The following is a 7,515-nucleotide window of genomic DNA, read 5'->3' on the forward strand; positions in this document are numbered from 1 at the left end:
TTATTTCTTGAATTAGCATATTTGAATCCTACATGTATCAACAACCTCAGAAGAAAATAATATTCACTGACTCCTTTTGTAGGAAAATGAGGCAATTAGTCCATTTCCTTTCCATCTCTCTTCCATCCTGGATCCTTTAGTATGTTCTGAGATTCTGGTCTCGTTGTGGCCTTGGACAAGTACGAACCTTCCTTTTTGTCTTATGTTCTTCATCTGTTAGGCATGTTGCTATCCTCATAGCATACTTGTGAAGAGTAAATGCATTCATACCTGTGAAGTGCTTAGAACAGGACACATAATAAGCACCATACCGGTGTTAGCCGTTGTTATTATTACTGCTACTCTTATTACATTATTATTTTTTAACAGATGAAGCTTTTCTTTCAGGAATGATGACCTAGAGTTTTTTAGACCTGTGTTGTCCGATATGCTAGGTACTAGCCCCACGTGGATATTCAGCATGTAAAATGTGGTAAGTTTGAATTAAAAGGTACCTTAAGTATAAAACACATCAACCTTAGAACATTTAGTCTGAAAACTAGAATGTAAAGTATCTCATTAGTAAAGTTTTAGATCCAGTTCGTTCACCTGTGCCATCTTCCTTTGGCAGAGACTAAGTGCTGTTGCGTGGAGGCATGTGCTGCTCTACGGGGTGTGCCCTTCATTTGGAGATCCACTGCAGGGTGCGTGAGTGTGCTTTCTGGAAAATATTGCTTACATGAAATGCGTTAAAATGCCTTAGTTGACTCTGATTCCTCATTTGAACAATTCAGATGTAACCCCAGTAAATGGCCTGTCGGTTGCAGCCCAGAGAATATATGAATGACATCTTGTCGACATGTTAATCGGAAGTAACTATTCCCTGTTCACAGCCTGGTGTGCCGAGCTCTTGTCTATGAGATTATGCATCATTTCAGAATTTCATACCCAGTTTTCTCAAACCTTTTTTCTTTAGTACTTTTCCTTTCCATCAATATCACCAGACATTTCAGGTGTATAATGTAACTGTTAGAATCATAATGCCGTATTTTTGAATATGAGTATATTTCACTATGTTAAAAAATCATATTTACATAGGACAAGGCAATCCATTATTTTTATTTCAGATCAAACCACAAGAGCAACCCAAGAGCACACTTTTCATCTATCTGTGGTTAAAACCACTTTGAGGTAAAAATAGTTGTGTCCAATTGAAAAGAAAAAGAAATAACACAAACACACATGCCTTTATCAGACTACCTACGTGTGCCTATGTATTAAATAAAATGCACAGAAAAGCATGCAGTCTCTCAGAAATCATTTCAGATCTGTTTACAGAAATTCAGTAAGAGAATTTCTAAGATCAAACCGGTGCTCCTTGAATCAGTGGGATGCTACGTACATTATTTATCAGCTAATTCCCAAGAACAATCATAAACGGCTTGATCTTACAGCCCTCCCAGCACAGCCGGTTCCTCCTGGCTTCCAAGCAAGTCGTAGGTACTTAAGCTACATGCCTAAGCTGTGAATAATTATGAAAGAAAACATGCTCCATCCTATACAAGCTGAGAAGGTGGAAGTGCCTGGGATGGCCTGGCACCTTTGCCTTTGCCTTTGTGTTCTGATGTCGAGATACCAGTTCGATGTTGCCAATTTAACCAATCTGACTTTCTTTTCTTTCTTTCTTTTTAAACGAATGAGTAGTCTGCATAGACTCTTTAAACTGTGAGGTTCCTTGTGTATGAAAGACAGCTGGACAGCTGACATTCCTATGTCAATGATGCCTATATTTAAAATCATCTTAAACGTAAGGACACATAAATACAGAGGGTTTTTCACTGGCTCTCTTGATGAAGGATGTGCCATGACAAGATTGTTTTGTTGCTTGCTATTGCTAAAAGGCACGAAAGAAAATCACTCTGAATCCTGCAGTACCAACTTATTAGAATAAATACAACCTTAAGCTTTGGTTTTTCATGGTTTTTTTTTTTTTTTTTTTTTGAGTGCTTGTGTGAAAAACCTGATGGCCAGCGTTCTTTGTATGAGAGGCAGTTTCTTTTTCTTTTTTTTGCGGTACATGGGCCTCTCACTGTTGTGGCCTCTCCCGTTGCGGAGCACAGGCTCCAGACGCGCAGGCTCAGCAGCCATGGCTCACGGGCCCAGCTGCTCCGCGGCATGTGGGATCTTCCCGGACCGGGGCACGAACCTGTGTCCGCTGCATCGGCAAGCAGACTCTCAACCACTGCGCCACCAGGGAAGCCCTCTTTAATCTATTTTGAGTTTATTTTTGTATACAGTGTTAGGGAGTGTTCTAATTTCATTTTTTACATATAGCTGTCCAGTTTTCCCAGCACCACTTATTGAAGGGCTCTCTTTTCTTCATTGTATACTCTTGCGTCCTTTATCAAAGATTAGGTGATCATATATGCGTGGGTTGATCTCTGGGCTTTCTATCCTGTTCCATTGATCTATACTTCTGTTTTTGTGACAGTACCATATTATATTGATTACTGTAGCTTTGTAGTATAGTCTGAAGTCAGGGAGTCTGATTCCTCAAGCTCCGTTTTTTTCCCTCAAGACTGCTTTGGCTATTCGGGGTCTTTTGTGTCTCCATACAAATTTTAAGATTTTTTGTTCTAGTTCTGTAAAAAATGCCATTGGTAATTTGATAGGGATTGCATTGAATCTGTAGATTGCTTTGGGTAGTATAGTCATTTACACAATATTGATTCTTCCAATCCAAGAACATGGCATATCTCTCCATCTGTTGGTATCATCTTTAATTTCTTTCATCAGTGTCTTATAGATTTCTGCATACAGGTCTTTTATCTCCCTAGGTAGGTTTATTCCTAGGTATTTTATTCTTTTCATTGCAATGGTAAATGGGAGTGTTTCCTTAATTTCTCTCTCAGATTTTTCATCATTAGTGTATGGGAATGCAAGAGATTTCTGTGCATTAATTTTGTATCTTGCAACTTTACCAAATTCATTGATTAGCTCTAGTAGTTTTCTGGTGGCATCTTTAGGATTCTCTAGGTATAGTATCATGTCATGTGCAAACAGTGACAGTTTTACTTCTTCTTTTCCAATTTTTATTCCTTTTATTTCTTTTCCTTCCCTGATTGCCATGGCTAGGACTTCCAAAACTATGTTGAATAATAGTGGTGAGAGTGCACATCTTTGTCTTGTTCCTGATCTTAGAGGAAATGCTTTCATTTTTTCACCATTGAGAATGATGTTTGCTGTTTGTTTGTTGTATATGGCCTCATTATGTTGAAGTAGGTTCCCTCTATGCCCACTTTCTGGAGAGTTTTTTTATTATAAATGGATGTTGAATTTTGTCAAAAGCTTTTTCTTCATCTATTGAGATGATCATATGGTTTTTCTTCTTCAGTTTGTTAATATGGTGTATCACATTGATTGATTTGCGTATATTGAAGAATCCTTGCATCCCTGGGATAAATCCCACTTGATCATGGTGTGTGATCCTTTCAATGTGTTGTTGGATTCTGTTTGCTAGTATTTTGTTGAGGATTTTTGCATCTATATTCATCAGTGATATTGGTCTGTAATTTTCTTTTTTTGTAGTATCATTGTCTGGTTTTGGTATCAGGATGATTGTGGCCTCATAGAATGAGTTTGGGAGTGTTCCTTCCTCTGCAATTTTTTGGAAGAGTTTGAGAAGGATAGGTGTTAGCTCTTCTCTAAACGTTTGATAGAATTCACCTGTGAAGCCATCTGGTCCTGGACTTTTGTTTGTTGGAAGATTTTGAATTACAGTTTCAATTTCATTACTTGTGATTGGTCTGTTCATATTATCTGTTTCTTCCTGGTTCAGTCTTGGAAGGTTATACCTTTCTAAGAATTTGTCCATTTCTTCCATGTTGTCCATTTTATTGGCATAGAGTTGCTTGTAGTAGTCTCTTAGGATGCTTTGTATTTCTGGGGTGTCTGTTGTAACTTCTCCTTTTTCATTTCTAATTTTATTGATTTGAGTCCTCTCCCTCTTTTTCTTGATGAGTCTGGCTAATGGCTTATCAATTTTTTTAATCTTCTCAAAGAACCACCTTTTAGTTTTATTGATTGTTGCTATTGTTTTCTTTGTTTCTATTTCATTTATTTCTTCTCTGGTCTTTATGATTTCTTTCCTTCTGCTAACTTTGGGTTTTGTTTGTTCTTCTTTCTCTAGTTCCTTTAGGTGTAACGTTGGATTGTTTATTTGAGATTTTTCTTTTTTCTTGAGGTAGGATTGTATTGCTATAAACTTCCGTCTTAGAACTGCTTTTGCTGCATCCCATAGGTTTTGGATCGTTGTGTTTTCATTGGCATTTGTCTCTAGGTATTTTTTGATTTCTTCTTTGATTTCTTCAGTGATCTCTTGGTTATTTAGTAACGTATTGTTTAGCCTCCATGTGTTTGTGTTTTTTACATTTTTTTCCCTGTAATTGATTTCCAGTCTCATAGCATTGTGGTCAGAAAAGATGCTTGATATGACTTCAATTTTCTTAAATTTACTGAGGCTTGATTTGTGACCCAAGATGTGATCTATCCTGGAGAATGTTCCATGAGCACTTGAGAAGAAGGTGTAATCTGCTGTTTTTGGATGGAATGTCCTATAAATATCAATCAAATCTATCTGGTCTATCGTGTCATTTAAAGCTTGTGTTTCCTTACTAATTTTCTGTTTGGATGATCTGTCCATTGGTGTAAGTGAGGTGTTAAAGTCCCCGACTGTTACTGTATTACTGTCGATTTCTGCTTTTAGCAGTTGCCTTATATATTGAGGTGCTATGTTGGGTGCATAAATATTTATAATTGTTATAGCTTCCTCTTGGATTGATCCCTTGATCATTATGTAGTGTCCTTTCTTGTCTCTTGTAACATTCTTTATTTTATCTGATATGAGTATTGCTACTCCAGCTTTCTTTTTTTTTTGCAGTACGCGGGCCTCTCACTGTTGTGGCCTCTCCCGTTGCGGAGCACAGGCTCCGGATGAGCAGGCTCCAGACGCGCAGGCTCAGCGGCCATGGCTCACGGGCCCAGCCACTCTGCGGCATGTGGGATCTTCCCGGACCGGCGCACGAACCCGTGTCCCCTGCAACAGCAGGTGGACTCTCAACCACTGCGCCACCAGGGAAGCCCCAGCTTTCTTTTGATTTCTATTTGCATGGAATAGCTTTTTTGTCCCCTCACTTTCAGTCTGTATGTGTCCCTAGGTCTGAAGTGGGTCTCTTGTAGACAGCATATATGGGTCTTGTTTTTGCATCCATTCAGCAAGCCTGTGTCTTTTGGTTGGAGCATTTAATCCATTCACGTTTAAGGTAATTATTATTATTTTTTCATTTTGCGGTACACAGGCCTCTCACTGTTTTGGCCTCTCCCGTTGCGGAGCACAGGCTCCGGACGTGCAGGCTCAGTGGCCATGGCTCCCGGGACCAGCCGCTCCACAGCATGTGGGATCTTCCCGGACCGGAGCATGAACCCGTGTCCCCTGCATCGGCAGGCGGACTCTCAACCACTGCGCCACCAGGGAAGCCCTAAGGTAATTATTGACATGTATGTTCTTATTACCATTTTCTTAATTGTTATGGGTTTGTTTTTGTAGGTCCTTTTCTTCTCTTATGTTTCTCACTTAGAGAAGTTCCTTTAGCATTTGTTGTAGAGCTGGTTTGGTGGTGCTGAATTCTCTTAGCTTTTGCTTGTCTGTAAAGCTTTTGATTTCTTCATCGAATCTGAATGAGATCCTTGCCAGGTAGAGTAATCTTGCTTGTAGGTTCTTCCCTTTCATCACTTTAAGTATATCTTGCCACTCCCTTCTGGCTTGTAGAGGTTCTGCTGAGAAATCGGCTGTTAACCTTATGGGAGTTCCCTTGTATGTTATTTGTCCTTTTTCCGTTGCTGCTTTCAATAATTTTTCTTTGTCTTTAATTTTTGCCAGTTTGATTACTATGTGTCTCAGCGTGTTTCTCCTTGGGCTTATCATGTATGGGACTCTCTGCGCTTCCTGGACTTGGGTGGCTATTTCCTTTCCCATGTTAGGGAAGTTTTCCACTATAATCTCAAGTATTTTCTCGGGTCCTTTCTCTCTTCTCCTTCTTGGACCCCTATAATGCGAATGTTGTTGCGTTTAATGTTGTCCCAGAGGTCTCTTAGGCTGTCTTTATTACTTTTCATTCTTTTTTCTTTATTCTGTTCTGCAGCAGTGAATTCCACCATTCTGTCTTCCAGCTCACTTATCCATTCTTCTGCCTCAGTTATTCTGCTATTGATTCCTTCCAGTGTATTTTTCATTTCAGTTATTGTATTGTTCATCTCTGTTTGTTTGTTCTTTAATTCTTCCAGATCTTTGTTAACCATTTCTTTCATCTTCTCGATCTTTGCCTCCGTTCTTTTTCTAAGGTCCTGGATCATCTTCACTATCATTATTCTGAATTATTTTTCTGGAAGATTGCCTGTCTATTTCATTTAGTTGTTTTTCTGGGGTTTTATCTTCTTCCTTCATCTGGTACATAGCCCTTTGCCTTTTCATCTTGTCTATCTTTCTGTGAATGTGGTTTTTGTTCCACAGGTTGCAGGATTGTAGTTCTTCTTGCTTCTGCTCAGCTTAATCCTTTTGAACAACAGCTTAATCACATCTGTTCCTACAACTATAAATATATTTTTAACTCTAGTTTTGTATCTGTAGGTAACGGTGGTTCTAAAAAGAGTATTTCTCACTTTAAACAGGAAAGAGCTTTCCTGGAGTAAGTCAGAGAGAAGATTCCTGGCTACAGTTTATCTTCTGCTGAATTTCTTCTAGAATGTTCATTTGTTATATGAGCATCTGCTCCATGACAGATATTCTGCTAGACCTTGGCTGTGAGAGATGAATGAATAGATACCATCCTTACCAACGGGGAGCTCCATTCTAGGGCTGGCGATGCAAAAAAGTACATAAACACATACAACAACGAGGTCAAGGAATGAAGTTAGGACTGCTTAGCTGGGGTGCTCAGCAGAGTTCCCTGAGGGAAATGACATTTGAAGCAAGGCCTGAAAGATGAGCAAGAGTCCCCACAGGAAGATACAGGGAAAGTGACTCCAACAGGAGTAGCATTTGGGGAGGATTAAAGCAAGAGAAAAGGACTGGCCTGATCTTGGGGCAGAGAGGAGGCCAATATGACAAGAGCAGGGACTGGCAAACTACTTCTGTAAAAAGCCAGATAACAGTGTTGTATGAAAGGAGAGAAGGTTAGCACTCCCCTTGACAAGGATGGAAGAGGCCCTGGGGCCTGACAACGTGCATACAGTTAAGGCATTGCTACCTACTTCATGGCATCTAACCACTGTTTTTATATGTATACGTATAGCTGATTCACTTTGTTATACAGGAGCAACTAACGCAACAATCTAAAGCAATTATACTCCAATAAAGATGTTAAAAAAAATACTGTGTTAGAAGAAAATGTTTGTTAGATGTATTTTAGAGTTATGTAAAGCATATTGCATATTTAGTACATATCGGAATAAAATGGAGAAATTGTTTTAAAAGCCAGA

The 7,515-nt window shown here is 39.2% G+C and overlaps 1 non-coding gene across 1 annotated transcript; it reads left to right on the plus strand.

Moving 5' to 3' along the window:
• Nucleotides 1-7,187: 7,187 nt before the first annotated feature.
• Nucleotides 7,188-7,313, plus strand: LOC132506564 (U6atac minor spliceosomal RNA). The gene has a single exon (XR_009535887.1). It is a non-coding gene; the product is annotated as a U6atac minor spliceosomal RNA (small nuclear RNA).
• The last annotated feature ends 202 nt before the right edge of the window (nt 7,314-7,515 follow it).

Source organism: Lagenorhynchus albirostris, chromosome 15, assembly GCF_949774975.1.
Source record: "Lagenorhynchus albirostris chromosome 15, mLagAlb1.1, whole genome shotgun sequence".
In the NCBI taxonomy this organism is placed as follows: Eukaryota; Metazoa; Chordata; class Mammalia; order Artiodactyla; family Delphinidae; genus Lagenorhynchus; species Lagenorhynchus albirostris.